Source organism: Amblyomma maculatum, chromosome 8, assembly GCF_055883805.1.
Source record: "Amblyomma maculatum isolate TAMU_Amacu chromosome 8, ASM5588380v1, whole genome shotgun sequence".
Taxonomy (NCBI): domain Eukaryota; kingdom Metazoa; phylum Arthropoda; class Arachnida; order Ixodida; family Ixodidae; genus Amblyomma; species Amblyomma maculatum.
The window spans coordinates 29415205-29434658 of NC_139351.1; the positions used below are offsets into that span (position 1 = coordinate 29415205).

The 19454-nt window shown below is 45.5% G+C and overlaps 1 pseudogene; it reads right to left on the minus strand.

The window, feature by feature from the left end:
* Nucleotides 1-1527: 1527 nt before the first annotated feature.
* LOC146180824 (uncharacterized) overlaps nt 1528-19454 on the minus strand; it is a 77017-nt pseudogene continuing 59090 nt past the window's right edge.

Consider the following 19454-nt stretch of genomic DNA (forward strand, 5'->3'; position numbering starts at 1 on the left):
TGCATGAATGGGCTGTTAAGGAGATAGGTCTGTAGTTCTGCAGTAGTTGAGTACTACCGGATTTGTACAATGGAATGACCTTGGCAAGCTTCCAGGAGTGGGGAACGGTGCTGGTGGATAATGATTTACGGAAGATTGTGGTAAGATATCGGCTTGTTCAGAGTGAGTAGCGCACAAGGAAGGAGTTAGGTATGTCATCTGGGCCGCAGCTCTTTTTATTATCTAATTGGAGGATCATATTGAAAACACATGTACCAGAGACGACAACATCTTCGATGGGAGGGTGAGTCACAGCTAAAAGAAGGAACGATAGAGTTATCCAGTGTGAATACAGAATGAAAATGGGAATTAAAAGCAGAAGCAATTGTCAGTAAATCCGAAACAGGAACGCCGTTAACTATCAAACTGTTGCAAGTACTGTTACTGCGTAGTATCGATTTCCAGAATTTGCGAGGGTTTGTTTTCATTAGTTTCGGCAATGTGACAGAATAGTAAAAATTCGTGGCAGACATTGACCTGGCTCGTAGTTCCTCCTTGGCATCATTAAACTCTGCAATTTTAACAGGATTGCCATTTCTTTTCGACTTACGCAATCTTGCAACACGACGCGATAAATGCAGTTTCTTGTTATCCATTGTAAATATCTATTTTTCTTTTTTTGTTTTCAGCAGAACAAAGCGATTAATACATGCTTTAACAATATGTTCAAAAAACTCCACAACAGCACCAACATACCTGGTCAGAGATAATTATTCAAACGTTTCAAAGGATTCACTTAATGTGCCAATTACACCAACATCACTTGTGTGGTTGAAGTCACGAAAACTGCTGTACTCGAACCGGGATCTGGGAACAGTGCAGCTGATTGAGAATAATATAGCCTTATGGTCCGATATGCTGTCAATAACACAGCACTGGAAACCATTCTCGAATACATTAGAGCTGAGAAAAAAACTAGATCTAGGACTGCCGCTTACCTGGTGTTCGCATGAACAATTTGTTTGAGGTAAAGTGATAAGGAAAGGTGTAACAATTTTCTTGACAGAGACATCATGGCCGGTATTGCTAAGAGAAGGCCAGTGAATACCTGGCACAATAAAATTTCCCATAAGTATTATATTTGTTGGATTCAAATCATGCAAAAGTATACCTAGAAAAAGTAATTGATAATCATCAAAGCCAGGCGGCCGATAAAAGACTCCAATTGATGCGAATGTGTTTTCCAAATAAACTTTACACAAAAGCAATTCAATTTCACATGGAGATTCAAGGACAGAAAACTTCAAGTGTGACTGTATATAGAGGGCGACACCACCGCCTCTACTATTCGGTCTGTCAGCTCTCAGCAACGTAAATCCACTTAACGCAACTTCAGAGTCGTATATGCTACCATGTAACCAAGTTTCAGTAACACCAATGATGTGAGGAGAATGAGAAGTTATCAAGGATTTAAGGTCGGTAAATTCTATTAAGCAGGCTTCTAGCGTTTAAATATAACACACGGGGGTTATTGCTGTGATGAGGTAGTCAAGGCGAAGTGGCTAGTGCGTTAGTAGCATTACTTAGTAATGCATTACGGGAAGCTTTCTCCAGTGTATTAGACGAATTGTTCAAGTTATATCAAACTATATCAATAAATACATGGTCAAACCGTATTCAGACAGTGCAGCCATTGCTTCTGAAACTTTCTGTCGCTTCCCAAAGCATTTTGCGGATATTGCGGACATGTATTGTAAAATCCTCCGATATACGGTAATCGGATTTCTTAAACTTGTGGCCATTTTTTTAACACTGAAGCTTTCTCCCGGAAGTCCAGAAGCTTCATAATCACGGGACGTGGACGGTCATGTGAAGGCCTTCTAAGATGATGGCACCTCTCTATTTGAGGGCAGCTCATATTGAGTTCTTCCTCAAACCATTCTGCGATGTCAGAGTAGAGACGTTCATTATTTTCATCAGAGGATTCAGGCAGATCATGTAATATTGAGTTGTTCCTACGTGCACGATTTTCCATCTCATCGTTTTTATTTGAAAGACTGTGAAGTTCGGAACTTAGACGTGCATCTTCACTGTTGAGACTGCTACTGTCGGCGGCGGGCTTTTGTGACGAGGACTCCAGAGCAGCCACGCGCGATTCAATTGTCTCAAAACGTGCATTAAGAGGTTCATGAAAAGTTTTAATTTCAGCAATATCCTGAGCTAATTTTCGCTGTCTATTCAAAAGCTCAGCAAACATATCAAACAGCGACGGTTGACCGGTGACAGCTTCCGAATTTGAAGGGCTCGTATTACTTTGAGAGCGAGTAACCATCACTGATGGCGGAGGGCCAGGATTACTTTCAACATCTCCGCACCTCAGAAGTCTACGAATACAAGTCGCAATTTGCGAGTACAGCGAAACATAAGCAAAGCACTTGCGAGAGTGGTGTGGGTAAGGGAACAGCAGTATAAATCGATCATCAGCGCGAGTACAAGGGGCATTCTGAATATAACATACCTGCGTAAGAAGCATGATGCTCGCACTGCTGCCACCTCGCCCACTGATGAAGGAACGGTCCAGCACACAATTTATAGGCAAGTCCTTGGACGTCCCGTGACTGGGCTTGATCAGGTATGAATGACGTAGAGTGACGGCAAACACGTGTGGTGACAAGCAGACCAAGACATTATCCGTAGGAGAGATAGGACAGTCCCTATAGTGGTCAGCTGATTCATCAAAGAACGTCGGCGATGGCGGCGAGTGCACACGAGCTGTGACGTCACGAGCCATGAACGAAGCATAGTCGAAGTGGCAACAAACGAGGGAGGCGATCTGCGTAAGAAACAGGCCCCGAGTAAGCATGATGCTCGCACTGCTGCTACCTCGCCCACTGATGAAGGAACGGTCCAGCACGCAATTTATAGGCAGGTTCTTGGACGTCCCGTGACTGGGCTGGATGAGGTATGGATGATGTAGAGTGACGGCCACTTTGCACAGATTGCATACACGTGTGGTGGCAGGCAGATCAAGACTATGATCCGTAGGAGAGATAGAACAGTCCGTATAATGGCCAGCTGATTCATCCAAGAACGTTGGCGACGGCGGCGAGTGCACGCGAGCTGTGACATCACGAGCCATGAACGAAGCATAGTCGAAGTGGCAGCAAACGAGGGAGGCGATCTGCGTAAGAAACAGGCAGCGAGTAAGCATGAGGCTCGCCCTGCTGTCTGTCACCTTGCCCACTTCTCTAAGTGAAGGCACCTGCTCTCATTGATGCGATAACAAAGTGTTTCAGACGTTTGGGGACCAAGAGGAAATGTATGATTTTGCAACAAGACACGCCCTAATTCAGCACTTGCCTAGCACTAACGTAAGCCGTCACGTCAATCTCCTTCATTGATCCCATTTATCACATCCCTTTATGGTGCCGCGAATGATTCAAATCTTTTTTTTTTTTTTTGACAGCCGCCGACATGCGGCCTTATCACTGTTATTCTGGCGCACAGATCGATTTTGTATTCTTTGTTAGTTCATGTTCGTTATCGCGAGATGCTGCTTTATCATTTTGTTTTCGCGCAAGATGAGTCTAGAGGAATCTAGAAGATTCTGGCCACTCGCATCTGTTCCTGAAATGTTCCAGGTTGTACTAGTCACGGCCTGCGGCTTTACCTGGGCGTTTCGTCTCCGCCTTAAATTTGAGCGTTGGCGCGTGCGGCTGGCAATCCTGTTCGACGACCAGCGAGCATGTCTGTTGCTATCGCCGCCGCTAAGTAGCTATAGTTCTCTTGCGGGTGCAAGTCAGCCCAATAAAGAGTTCATTACAGTACTACATCTAGCTGTCTGTTCATGTGTGGTCTACGGCACTGTCACCCCCACGTGACGTGACAATATCATACTCAACGATAGATACGAGATACGCATGTATTCGTAAATTTTTCAGCTGTCAGAAATCTTAAGTACACAGTGCAACTTCCTCTGGTACAGAGCCTGTGGTGTAGTGACCCACACCTTAAGCAGGTAACGTGCCGCTATATCTTCCAAAAAAGTGCAAAACTCTGTGAATACTTGAAACGTTAAACGTTAGCAGTTGCGGCGTGCGCCCTCCGTCTACTTTCTAAATGTCCAGGGAAATGGCTTCGCCATCCTTTATATAAAAGAGTGCTGTACTCAATGCTGCTAGGCCCCCTCCACGGTAGGTGAGTGGTTATGGCAGTCGACTGCTAAAGCCAATGTGGGATCTCATCCTGAACGCGGAGGGCGCATTCGATGGAGGATTTCCTACCCAACGGGATTATTTAACGTGCAGTGTTATCGAACAGTACACACGTTAAAGAACTCCAGGTGGTTGAAATTTTCCGGAGCCCTCCACTAGAGCATCTCCATATACTCTCAGTCACTTTGACATTAAACCTTGTAAACCAAACCAATGCTGCCAGGGCAACTAATATATTCAAACGAAAGACAGGCATAAATAAGGGCTACAGCCTGCTCAGGCAGCCGCTTAAAAAGAGCTACCTACGTATGTTATATGTCAACTGAGTGCGTGTATTTTAACACCGTTTTCTGAAGGAAGTAAAAACAAATTTCCTTGATGTTCATTTACAGCTATTTCAGATGTGCTCGCATTAGGTTTTGTAGGTCCACTCGATAAACAGGCGTCCTGTGCAAGAACATTCACAAGCTATCTTCACTCCCCAGATAGCAATAATTCAGTTCACTAAAGGTTGTCGTGATTGTACGCGGTGCTTCTCAGTCAGCGTATTCCAGCATTAACTCACAGACCATAATTCCTCGGGCAATGAACCGGTGCCGAATCGAAAGCGGCAACCATGGCGCGAGCGGCATCTTCCGGAACTCATTATTGCCTTTTTTCATTGCAGCTCGCACTGCTCTTTTTTTTTTTTTTCTCGCCCTCCATCTTTCACTTCGCACCCTAAAATCTCGCGCGCCCGTCTCCCGTTCAATTGCCTCGTTAAGGCCTGCGAGCAGAGCTCATTAGAATACTCATTGGAGCAATTTAACCCGCCTGTGCAGTCTTCGCAACGCGTCCTGCGGCACGTCCCCATGGCGTAAAGCACGATCGTGCGCGGGCGTGTCTGGATGTTGGCGTGGACGCAAAGTTGAATACCATCGTTGACTCGAAACAGAGAGGAAGCGCTGAGATTCCAACAACCAAGGTGTCAACTTTTATTTGCTTCACCAAAGAAAGCGTATACCAATCGCACGTGATAAGCCTCCAATACACAAACACACGAGAAATTGTTTTTCGAGGCATGGATAAAGAACGCATCTATATGCAGCAGCGGAAGGAACTCCTGCCTGGATCAGTACCAAAAGGGTGGGCATTTGTGCTCACCGTCCTGGAAGGCAATCATGTTCATCTTCAACACGCGCTCTCTTCTTGTTTGTTAAAGACCTGGATTATTACAAAATAGCCACACTGTTAGACGGCGCTATAAAGAGGTACCAGTTTCAACCTTAACTATACTAAAGTCGGAGGACTAAGCTGCGAGAATAGTTGCGCGGCAGTTTCTGATGAAAGAGTTCCTGTTGTTTTTCAACCTTTTATGCATAAGAGAATATTGCAGTGCATGAGCATTCCCGCAGTTGTTCATATCTAAACCTGGTATCTGCGGTCAGTTTTGAACAATCAAAAATTTGCTTGCGATACCTTTCATATGCGGGTAACCGTCGTGCGTAAGATTAGAAATAAATCATACCTGAATTCGGAAAGTAAAAGTTTCAATCTGTCTGGTTTAACTTTAAATTTGGCCGAGAACCAGGTACCCCCCTTCGTATATCTAAGTATTAGCTATTTCTCTCTAACAGCCTAACACCCTAAGACCAAATAAGATCCCAAGTTTATCGCATCAGAATAGGACCCGAGTATTTCTCTTTTGTTTTTTTTTTTTTTGCCAGCCATCGAGTACCCGTACAACTGAGAGGCTATGGCCGGGAAATTTCATGCATGCTGCTTCGAAAATTCGTTGTTTATGTTCGTGTTTCATTCTCGCTATGGTGGCTGTCTTTAAAGGGCTCTGCTGACGGGGGCGAGACCTCCGGTAACTTTCCCTCCTCGTGAGACAGCTTTGCACTGAGATGACATGTAAGCATTCACTTCTGCTGTTCGATATCAACGCAAATCAAGGTGACCCGGGTGGCCAAATATAATTCGAATCTTTCCGCTACAGCATTCGTCCTAGCCTACTCGCACCTTTCTTATGTTAGAGGACGCATACCTTACCATAAAGCCTGCGATTTTATTTTATTATTTAGCACATGCGCGCAGACGTAAAGGAGACGAAGGCAACAAAGGAATGCATACCTAATGACACACGTAAACGCTACGAGCCACCTATTGTACGTCGATCATTTGTAGCCGTCTTCTGCGCTCTTACTCCCAGAAAAATGTGCCAGCCAGCCCAAATAACTACTCTCGCCAACTATTCGCTGCTAATATTTCATAACGTTAAAGCGCCCACAGTGTAAAAACAAAACAGGCATGCCCATATAGCTCTACCCACCGCATGACGATACACCGTCACTCCCTGAGCGCCCGTCCAATTCAGCTCCTCACCGAAGCCTCGTCTAGACAGTCGAGGGTGTCCCGAGGGCTATCGAGCAGCCATCTTGATTGCCAATTCCAGGCCAGCGGCGGCGGGCGGACAACGCTTGCTCGCTCGTAATCAGAGGAAGCGCACCACTCTGTGCCGCCCCTTTCTCTTCCCCGTCGCATTGTTACCTCCTCCTTCCCCACTGCTTTTATTTATACACTAACTCAATATTATCTTTCTGGCGCTCACCACTGTGCGTTTTATTTCACAATTTAACTTCTGCGCTCATCAATAGACTCAACACTTTTCTTTACGGTGTGAAGAATCTTCTGCTTCCACGTTGGCTGCTTCTTTTCGGATCTATAGTTGGGACGCGCGTTCTCCTGTTTGAAGTGTAAAATGGAGAGAGTCTAAGGCAATGCGGCTTTTTATCGCTATCATTTTAGATATCTGTGGTAGACCTCCCTGAAAGTTAAAAAGTGTTTAATCGGCAGTTCCTTTGCATACAGGTTTTTGGAATAACTGCGCCTTTGCCCACGTTTAACCGTCCTCCGGCCCTCTAGTATTCAGGCTTCTCGGCCAGTTTGTAAGGATGACCAGATCCGTGAGTTAATATTGTCACGTCGAACAGTGGTATTTGTTTGGTCAAAACGAATTTTCGTGAACATCATATCAGCTATGCATCTCGAAACATCGAAGAGATAAGTTAGCGTCCTGTCGGTACCAATACTGCAGTATTTGTTTATTAACGCGATAGGGCTTACGCCCCATTCGTCAAGAAATCCATCGTCAGCGTTGCTGTCGGCGTCGGCGTTGTCAGCAAAACATGACGAGCATGGCGCTGTCAACTAGTAGTTAGTGGCTAGTATGGCCGGGCACTAATTCTTCATTGCGACTTGTCGAGAACACATCATATCAGAAAGTTGGGCAGTACTGCCAAATCTGGTTGCTTATTTTAAGTGAGAAGCTGAAATAAGTCTCAACACTGCAGTGCTCTTGGACACCTAGTGAGGCACGGTACTCTTAGCCTACGCAGACACGTTCCTACGCGCAGTTAAAACGAGGCATTATATTGTAGCATGCGTTGACGACAAAGAAGCGCAGAAGTGTGAGAGGAAGAAGTGTGCTAACCTCGAGCCTGAGCTCTGACGCTGTTCGTAGAACCTTTGCCACGCCTTGGACCTCGGACGCAACTGTAAAGGTCGCTGTTTACGCGACATCTGGTGGAGGTGCGGGTTACGATTTTCATGAGCCGGACGCCCCCTACAAGCCCAGGACGCACCCCTAAGGTGGAGACCCCAGTACACCAGAGCAGCCGCCGACTGCAAGGTCTGCCTCCCGAGTGTGGTCCTCTCCCTGACCACAGACCAACAAGGAGCGTTTCTCTCAGCGCGATGAATCCCCCGGTATTGACAACTCCTGTCCTGCTCAACCACCAGCGGGATCCACCACATTTCCACGGCCTGCCACATGAGGATGCTGAAGACTGGCTGGAGCAGTTCGACCGGGTGGCTGCCTTCAACGCCTGGAACTCTGACTTGAAGCTTCGCCATGTCTACTTCGCACTGGAGGATTCTGCGAGGACATGGTTCGAAAATCAAGAAGCCGGACTCCGAACGTGGGATACATTCAAGGCAGAATTCTTGCGTATGTTTACCAACACGCTTCGAAAGGAAAAAGCGCAATTGCTTTTAAATAGCCGTATACAACATCCGAATGAAACTGTTACGGCCTACGCCGAAGAGATGAAGCGACTCTTTTGACGCGCGGACCCAACCATGTCGGAACAGAAAAAAGTGCGCTTTTTGATGCAAGGTGTTAAAGAGCAGTTATTTGCAGGCCTGGTGCGAAGTCCGCCAACAACTGTCGCCGAATTCATAAGTGAGGCGTCTACCATCGAGAAGGCACTTGACATGCGCGCCCGGCAATACCAGCGCACTACAGTGTCTATGAACGCCGCGAGTGCAGGTGAAGCCGTACAGTTTTCGTCAGAATCGCTGCGTGATACGATCCGGGCGATAGTCCGGGAAGAGGTGGCCAAATACCTGCGGATTCCTCCACAGCCACAGGTTGCCACAGTTTCCGATATCATCCGTGAGGAAGTACAACAGGCGCTGGGTGTTCCCGCACCCGTCACCGTGCACGCACCCGTCACCGGGCCCGCACCCGTCGCCGCGCCTGAACCCGTCGTAGCTACACCGCTGCCCCAGACCCTGAGCTACGCCGCGGTCACCAGCCGCTACCTGCCGCCTTCGACAGCATCCTACGAGCCTCGCGCACCGGTCGCCCATGTGTCTTCACGGCCGAGCGTACGCCGCCGAAGGACCGATATCTGGCGAACGCCCGATCACCAACCGTTGTGCTACCATTGCGGCGAAGCTGGACACCTGTGTCGCCGCTGCCCCTACAGGGAACTCGGCCTCCGTGGGTTTTCTTTTGATGCCCGTCGTCCGTTCGTCCGTTGCCTGGTCAGCAGCCACGCGAAATCGCAGAATACATTTCGCGTTCCAACACAGGCCCAAGCCGCCTCCGATCGCCGTCGCCTCGCCGTTACAGCTCTCCTGGACGCCAGGAGCAACTCCAAAGTCCCCATAGGGGAAACTAGATGCAGCAGCCTCTGGAGGTGCGGCTGCTACAGTGCGAAAATTTCAAGATCCTCCACAGACCCACGACAGTTCTTCACTGCAAACTACAGTTCGTTACATACGGCCACCAGCAGAATCGACGCCGCTACGAAATTCCGCTGATCCTCAACGTAACCACGACGCCGACAGTCGCCCCACCACTCCTTCAGAGCATCGAAGTCGAGACCGAACCCCACGAAGCTGTCGCCGCCCGACACAACAAACTGCCGACCTGCAGATCTCCGTTGATGGCGTAGACGTCACTGCTCTAGTCGACACTGGCGCTGATTATTCAATTCTAAATGCACACTTCGCCAAAGCTCTCAGAAAGGTCACAACATCATGGGGTGGCCTGCAAATACGCACAGCTGGCGGACATTTAATTATGCCCACGGGAGTGTGCACGTCGAGGATCACTGTACAAGGGCAAACTTTTCTGGCGACGTTCATCGTATTGGCTCAGTGTTCCCGTGACGTCATCCTCGGTATGGACTTTTTAACCGAAAATGGCGCCATTATCGATCTGCAGAATAAGTCCGTGAGATTTTCACTTGAGAATGCTATCGAATCCAACAGCCTGCTCCCCGCTGCACTCCACATTATTGATGACCATGTTAGTGTGCCCCCACGTTCAAGCATTATGGTCTCCGTGGGTTCCCTCCCAATCCAAGATACAGAAGGTGTCGTCGAGACAAAACAGAAACTGCTTATTGAAAGAGGCATCGCCGTTGCCAGGGCAGTTGTTTTTGTTGAAAATGGCAAAGTTGATGTTCTTCTCACGAACTTCAGCAATGAACATCAACATCTGAACAGAGGGACAACTGTCGCATATCTCGACGCCATAACTGACACTAGTTATGAATGCAATTTCACCAGCGCTTCAGCAACAGAACCCTCCGACAACACTGAACCTCTGTACGATATAAACCCGGCCTTACCTCGAAAGTATCGAGAGAAACTACGGCACCTCCTCCGTCGCTACTCTAATGCATTTGCCAGATCATCACGCGTCGGTCGAACCCACCTTGCAAAGCACCGCGTCATTACAGACGAAACTGTTCAACCACTCCGCCAGTCGCCTTATCGAGTTTCCCCTAAAGAACGTACTGCCATCCGAGACCAAGTGAAGGAAATGCTCGATAACGATGTCATTCGCCCTTCCCGCAGCCCCTGGGCTGCACCTGTGGTACTTGTGAAGAAAAAAGATGGCACACTTCGTTTCTGCGTAGACTATCGCCGACTGAACAACGTTACGAAAAAAAGATGTTTACCCTTTGCCCAGAATAGATGACGCCTTAGATCGTCTGTGCAACACAAGATACTTCTCCATGGATCTCAAGTCTGGATACTGGCAGATAGAGGTCGATGAAAGGGACCGCGAAAAGACTGCTTTCATTACACCTGACGGGCTATACGAATTCCAAGTCATGCCCTTCGGCCTTTGCTCCGCGCCCGCAACCTTTCAGAGACTCATGGACAGCGTTCTTGGAGATCTGAAGTGGACGACATGTCTTGTATACTTGGACGACGTAATTGTGTTTGCCCCGAATTTCGAGGAGCACCTCCGTCGCCTAGACGCAGTACTAGACGCCATCCAAACGTCGGGCCTCACTCTGAAAGCCGAAAAATGCCATTTTGCTTATGAAGAGCTGAAGTTTTTGGGCCATGTCGTGAACCAAGCGGGAGTTCTGCCGGATCCTGAAAAAACAGTTGCCATCGCCAATTTTCCGACGCCGCGGGACCAGAAAGAGGTGCGACGCTTTCTTGGACTATGTGCATATTATCGACGTTTCGTGAAAACCTTTTCTAAAATAGCCGCCCCCCTTACACTTCTTACTAAGGCTGATATGCCGTTCACATGGGGCGACCAGCAAATGGACGCATTTCAGGAGCTTCAACGTCGCCTGCAGTCACCTCCAGTTCTAGCACATTTCGATGAAACCGCAGACACCGAACTCCACACGGATGCAAGCAACGTCGGTTTGGGCGCTGTCCTAGTACAGATACGGAACAGTGAACAACGTGTGATCGCCTACGCTAGTCGGGCTTTGTCTAGGGCTGAGACAAACTACTCTGCCACTGAAAAGGAATGCCTGGCCATCCTGTGGTCTATTTCGACGTTTCGACCATACCTGTACGGCAGACCCTTCAAAGTGGTGACCGACCATCACGCGTTTTGTTGGCTGACAAGCCTTAAAGATCCTTCTGCACGTCTCGCCAGGTGGAGCCTACAAGTTCAAGAATACGACATCACTGTAACCTACAAGTCAGGTCGTAAGCATTTAGACGCTGACTGCCTGTCTCGTGCTCCTGTACAACCAGCTTCGGACGCCTCAGGTGACGACGACGCATTTCTGAGTGCAATTAGTTCAGACAATTTTGCCGATGCCCAACGGAATGATCCCGAACTTCGCCAGGTAATCGACTTTCTTCAAGGTGCCGGCAGCATGGTCCCTAGCCCTTTCCGTCGTACTTTGTCTTCTCTGTGTCTCCGTGATGGCGTTCTCGTCAAGAAGAATTTTACAGCCAACAGTCGCCAATACCTCCTCGTTGTACCAGCAAGCTTAAGGGATGAGATTTTTCAAGCCTGCCACGACGAACCCACATCCGGCCACCTGGGAGTCACTCGGACGATATCCAGAATTAAAGAACGGTATTACTGGCCTCGTTTGCCAAGCGATGTAACGCATTATGTTCGAACTTGCCGTGACTGCCAACGTCGAAAGGTTCCGCCTCTGAGGCCAGCCGGTCTTTTAAAGCCCATTACGCCACCGTCCAGACCATTCCAGCTAATAGGGATGGACTTGCTCGGACCGTTCCCTACTTCCACCTGTGGGAACAGGTGTATTATAGTACCTACTGACTACCTGACTCGCTACGCAGAAACCGCTGCTCTTCCTTGTGCTACCGCTTTTGAAGTTGCGAAATTTTTCGTTCTTCAAATTGTCCTGAGACATGGCGCACCAGAAGTACTCATTACTGACAGAGGAGCTGCATTTTCTGCAGAGCTCATCCAGCATATCCTTGTTCTTAGTCGCACCAATCATCGCCGCACGACTGCATACCACCCGCAAACAAACGGCCTGACAGAACGTTTGAACAAGACCATTGCCGATATGTTGTCAATGTATGTGGACGTCCATCACAAGACATGGGACGAAGTATTGCCGTATGTAACATTTGCATACAATACCGCCGTTCAGGAAACTACCAACATGACTCCATTCAGCCTAGTTTACGGCCGACAAGTGACGACCACGCTCGACGCCATGCTGCCCCACATAGACGAAGGTCCAAATGATGATGTCGCCTCTTTTCTACAGCGTGCCGAAGAGGCCCGTCAACTTGCACGGGTGCGAATACAGCAGCAGCAAGGCCGAGATGCACAACGCTACAACCTGCGGCGGCGGACTGCAGACTATCTGCCAGGTGACCTTGTCTGGGTTTGGTACCCCATTCGACGACGCGGACTTAGCGAAAAACTCTTGCGCCGTTATTTCGGCCCCTACCGCGTTCTTCGACGCGTCAGTGAACTGGACTATGAAGTCGTTCCGCACGAGGAACCAGAGCCCCGGCGTCCCAAGCGTTCTGAAGTGGTCCACGTGGTCCGCTTGAAGCCTTTTCATGCCAGATAGCGGCCCCTTTTACTCTGTCCCTCTTTCAATATAGCATCGGGACGATGCTTTTCGCACGGGGGGGCTAATGTAGCATGCGTTGACGAGAAAGAAGCGCAGAAGTGTGAGAGGAAGAAGTGTGCTAACCTCGAGCCTGAGCTCTGACGCTGTTCGTAGAACCTTTGCCACGCCTTGGACCTCGGACGCAACTGTAAAGGTCGCTGTTTACGCGACAATATGTCGGTGGTCGGCTACGATCTGTAGCTGGATAATTTGATGCCTTATCAGTATAATAGCCTTAAAGATGGAGCTTGGCGTGCCCCATAATGCATTTCTTTATTTGTTTGTTTAATTGTTTATTTTGTTACTTTTTTATTGATAGTGCAAGTCGAAAATCTGGTCCAAGAAGCAGGAGCAATAGATAACAAGGCATGATAGTGCAAAACAAAGATTAAAGCTCACACAACAATAAATACTCTTTGATATAAACAGAAATTCATGAGTCATAAGCACATTCAATATGCATGAATAAGTATCTTATTTATTGCACTGAAAAGCATAAAAAGAGACACGTTTAAAAGACCATTTTCTGTGTTATCGTCTGCGTTACTCGGAATCCCTCCCACAGGAACTTCGCACACGCTTCATTGGTTCCGACGCGTGGCTGGTTACCTTGAGTTGCCCGTCGCCTCAGCGCATGCCCACGGCGTCGGGACCGATCAGTGGCGGGAGCATTGCCGGAAGGAAGGATCCCGCAACTCTAGTAACGCAGACGATAACACACAACACGGTCTGCTAAAAGTCTGCTTTCTCTCCACACTCAGCACTTTTGAGTGTCATGTAGCTTCCATTGGTATAACTCAGCACTTTTGAGTTACGTCTCAGCACCTTGAAGGTCCGTGACTTAGCCCTTTTGAGATCTTTCAGTCACCGCCTTCGAGGTTCATGGCTAAGCACGTTTGAGTGTCGTTTTTATCTCATGACTTAGCACTTTTGAGTGTGACTAATTCTCACTTTTGAATGTCATGACTGAAAAACTGAATCATGACTAGAGACTAATAATGGTCATGGCTTTGAATTATCTACACAAGTCACGAACTCCATAGCCATGCACACCGGATCTCCGATCTGACCGACTCATGACAAGTGACTATGGCTCATGACTATACTATAATGACTCATAATGCATGACTAGGCATGACACGACATTTATACATCACCATTATTTACCCACACTTTCACGAATACTATAGTCTGTCATTAATCTGACGTGCTATTACACGTTACGTTTTGCTCCCATATTTTGCTTCCACATTTTGCGCACACTTTTTCGCAAACATATCCAAGTAAGGCTTTCGCCTTAATAACGGTACTTTTGACATTTCGCGCTCTTATTTTACGCAGGCCAGCATGGTGGCCTCCTAAAATGTGGAGAGTGAAAGGTTCGCTTGAAATAGCTCTCACATACGAGAACACCATAAGGCCTGCAGAACGCAAGCCTACCAGAAATCACTGGCACGAAAGGTTTCGGATTGCATGGTTTCGCATTTGGCGTCAAGCTGAGCCTAATATAGGGCGTCATATTAGCTTAAAATTTGAGGGTTCGCTTGAAATCATCGACAGCGGGATCTGCTACTACTTCGAACAAAAAGCAACCACTGCTGCCGACCGAATCCGAACCCACGACGTCCGAATTTCGCGTCTATAGTGCTCGGTTAGTGCTTGGGACGGTTATGTCAGAATCAGCCTGCTAGGACCCTACCATTCACGTTACCCCTATGGGCCACTAAGGCACGTTCATATCGGTTGGTGGAAGTGGGGCTTTATATGTGAGCTGAGGAAGAAGAAAAAAGAGAAGAAGAACGCTCGGTCACCCGCAGCTAATGCTTTCGCTCAATATTTGGTTCACCAGCGTGGAACCCTTGTAATTTTTTCTTACACGTGCATCACACAGCGATCTCAGGGAAAATAGGTATGCACAAACCGTTCTTAAACGTTTGGCTACTTCCGCGATATGAATATTTCATGATAGTGTACTATCGAACGTCATGCCTAAGTATATTGTGTTGTTAATGAGTGAACTTGGGATACACGAACAATATGCAGAGCAGTTGTAATTCAAAACATTTGTTTTTAGTTTGAAATGATTTTATGTGGGTTGTGGAAGCATATAAGGTTTGTTTTGACTTTGTTAATTACTATTTTATTATATGGCAACCATGAAAGCACTTGTATTATATCAGTTTGTAATATATCCCCGAGATCGCTATATGATGTTCCGGAGTGTACCAGGGCAGTGTCACGTGCATACAAGTATAGTTTGGATTTCAGTGGCAATGTGGCTGTATCATTTATATACATAATAAATAAAAGGGGACCTAGAATCGAGCCTGTGGGTGCTCCAGATTTAATGTTTAATAACTCACTGTAACAATCGCATATTTTTACACATTGTTGCCGATCTGTAAAGTAATTATTAAAACAATGTTCGATATGGTCCTCTGAAACCAAAATTCTCTATTTTGTCTACAAAAGTAGATGATTAATTGAGTCAAACACCTTCTGAAGGTCAACAAAAAATGTTATACCAAAATTGTTTCTATAAATTTCGGAGCGAACGAGGTCATTCATATCTTCTATAAGGTGAATAGTGCTTTGAACTGAACGAAAACCCTATTGAACGGGGCTTAGTAAATCCCACTTTTGACAGAACGCCACCATGTGGGCGTGAACAGCTTTTTTCAGAATACAGGCAACTGAAGAAAGGATGGCTACTGGTCTATAGTTATTGTAAATATTTCGTGATCTTTTCTTATAAAGGGGCCTTACTACACTAGTTTCAGCTTAACATGAATCAGGTCTGTTCTCAGTGTTTCATTAATGATGTAAAGGAGAACTGCTTTCAGTTTATAATGATTTACAATAACATCCTTGATTCTAATGCTATCGTGACCAAGCGACCTTGTGATGCGCATCGTTTTCACGATATTCCACAGTTCCATGTCCGAGATAGAAGGAAAATAAACAGAACTAATGTTTAGTGTTTTAGGTGTGATGCTACTGGAAAATGATGCCTTAGGCGCAAGTATCTTGCTAGGAGATTTTAAGTGCTTATTAAAATCCTCAGCCAGCTTAAAGCTGTCAGCATTAGGGAAGGCTTGTGTTATTGAATTATCAATCATACGCCTTGGTGTTCTTCCTTAAACTGAGTTTACTATACTCCAGGTCTTTTCAGAATCCCATTGAGTAGCAGAAAATATTTGCAAATTATAGCGTTTCTTAGCTAGTCATATTTTTGTGGTAATTTTATACCTACTTTGTCTAAATTCTTCTTTCATCGGAAGATCATTTTGTTTTTGCAGCAGTTTTTCTGAAGTTTGTTCTTAATATAACAAAGTTCAAGTTTTTCTTTGTCAATCCAAGGGGTGCGACAGTTTCTTCGTCTGAGCCTAATTTTTCGTTGCGACTTGTGGTCGATATCTGAAAAACTCTGTGTCACTAACTCGTAGCATTCCAAATGACCTACCCACATATGCGAGTCCGAGTCAAAAGACATAATTTGTTTATCTACGTAGTCATTGTTCAAACACAGCTTTTCTAGGAGCTCTTGGCCAGACGAGTCAGTCTCCCAAAACGACAAGGGCACCAAAATAGTGATCCGCTACTTTTCCTTAATTACTCGCCGTAACACACTATCCCTGCACAACATTGTAATAATGTGGTCAATACAGCTTCGAGTTAAACAGTTGCTTCGAGTTTCTTTACGGGCGCAACCTTCAATTTGATTTTCAAGTCCAAAGCTCGCTAGTGAAGTTAGGTATTCTATTATTCCTATTTTGTTTACATTGAGACATCCAAGTTGAGGTCACCAGCTAGTATGACTTGCTTTGTTTTTATCCATGATTATGAAGAAAACAGGACAATTCTCCCAAAAAGGTCTGTTTTTGTTAGGCTCTCTTGTATAGTTCATAGAATCTCATAGAAAAAGCTCGAACCGAAATCAACTAACGGAGCTGATGGCATCAACATCAAATTCTTGCGAAACACTTGTGAATACTCTTCTATCATATCTTCGCTCTTTTCTGTTCGAATACCGTGTTCTTTTTCTGACTGTTTATATCATTGTTGTTTACCAGTGTAGTAATTTTGCCCCTGCCCTCTGAAATGTATATGTATATATACCTGAAGGTAAAATAAATAAATCTCAGTCAAGATTAGAACCTGTAGGGATGACAAAGCATTTTTCAATTATAACTGTAAGGCTACCCAATTCTTTCGTAAACATCTCACAATTATGTGTATAAATTCAAATACGAGATTTTTCGACTTTTCGCGGGCCCATTCTTCCTTCCACTTCACCCAATCGCTATTACAATTAACGCTATTAGCCATCTCGCACCAGTTTGATTAAAGCCTCTTGACTGTTAGTTCGGATTGTAGAATCACATTCTTGCTTTCTTACAAATATTCGCCTGTTTCTAGCCCAGCCAAATTTGTATTGCTTCTCTCTTGCGCTCTTCTTGTCATTCAGAGCAGTGTTTCATGCGTTCTGTCAAGTTTTCATTCACGAAAACTTCTTCGTTCCTTATAATCGTTCTTTTTTCAACCCATTCATCTCACCTCTCCATGAAAAGCATACCAAAATGGGGGGAATAGTATAGGATTTGGTTTTAATTCTGTCTAGTGTGTCAACGTCCCAATTATTTGGCTCTGAAAGATTAATCTTTATGGTGATCGACCGCTAAACTACTCTTAAGTCTTCACGATCACTCTCTTTGACACCACGTATTTCAAGGTTCTTCCGCCTAGAATACATCTCTCACCGGTCTAAGTCCTGTTCTACAGTCAAGAGGCGAACACTCTTTGCCATCAATTGTTTGTGTAGATCAGTAGTTGTTTTCTTTAGTTCATCATCAATTGTTTGTGTAGATCAGTAGTTTTCTTTAGTTCATCACTGCCTCGAGACTCAAAAGTATCGTCATATTTTGGGGACAGCAGATCAATGGAAGATTCAATTTCCAGAATTGTTACTCCTTGTGATTCAATCTTGTTGTTCGTAGCCTCGTGCCTCGCCGGTTGTGCTTCCTGTTTCTTTTTCCAAAGCATGTATGCGTCACAGGATAGGATCCTACTTATCCATTATGCTTGCCAGTGAGTGTTCTGTCAAAATTCCTTTATTATCATTGTTTTCTTCGTCACTTTTATCGCTGCCTTACATTTATACAACCAGGACTGTAGTTTATCAAGATTCATCTTTTTCAATACGAAAGCATTACTTCGCTGGATGGTTAAAATCAAATAAAATGCAATTGAATACGAAAAAAAAAACGAAGTACTTACTGTTTAGGTCGAAAGGACAAAGAAATTTACCATCTTTAGCCCTCAACTTTGAGGGAATACCTATCCAACACACATCAACAATCCGGTTTTTAGGTGTCTTGTTCCAAGAAAACTTGTCATGGTCTCCTCATATTGATTTCTTAAGATCCAATGTATCTAGAGCCATTGGCCTACTAAACAAAGTGGGGTCATTCCTACCGTCTAATGCTAAACGCAAAATCTACAATGCACTTGTGCACTCGCACCTGACTTCCTGTTCTCTGGTGTGCTCAACGACAACCGAGACAAATCTGAACCACCTTTTATCACTGCAAAAACGAGCTCTACGGGCTATTGGAAACATGCCCTTCACGAAGCATTGCTTCGTACTTCACCAGATTTACCATACTTAAGACAAAACAGTTGTTTAACCAAAAACTATCTCTGGAAGCGCTACGTCAATACCGCGTAGACCAAGCCAAGTTTCAGGAAAACTATCAAGTTAAGCATTTCCCGTACGAACTACGACAGAGCGTAATAGTTAAGACCAGGTCACGCACAAACAATGGCGTACAGAGGTTATCATCCCAAATACCACAATTCTTCAATGAGCACCCGGACATATTATACTTGGTAAATTCTGCAGTATCTACAAAACAATTCAAAAAGCTAGTTGAAGCAATGTTTCTAACAGAGCAGGTGTTTGAATTCAACCCCTGAGTGAAATCTTGATGTGGTTTTTCTGCATTATTCGGTGTGGTCATCATGCATTCTGTGAGTTACTTTCTACTGTGTGCATGTGTTTGCGTACTACTTTACATTTTCATTGATTTTTGTCTCCTGAAACATGTGCTCGTTAGCAGTATCAAAGAAGTTACTTTGTATTAATACACAACATAAATTTTTTGTTCCCTTCTCATTACACGGACAGATTAGAACTGTACCGAAGGAAATGCGTCTCTTACTGTGTTTACATTGATGTATTCTTTTGGGTCTGCATTAAGATGTGCAGCCGCAAGTAATCATGTGCTGCCAACGCTGTCAGGTTGGCATAGCCTAGTCAGGCTCTTTCCGAACCTTTTTCTATTGCCTCCTGAGCCAATTTGTGCTGAATTGTCTCAAAGAAAGAAAGAAAGAAAGAAAGAAAGAAAGAAAGAAAGAAAGAAAGAAAGAAAGAAAGAAAGAAAGAAAGAAAGAAAGAAAGAAAGAAAGAAAGAAAGAAAGAAAGAAAGAAAGAAAGAAAGAAAGAAAGAAAGAAAGAAAGAAAGAAAGAAAGATGTTCACAAATTTCTGTCCACATAATGTGTCCACACCATGCCCGCACATCGCGTCCGCAGACCGTATCCGCAAAATCGTGTCCGCA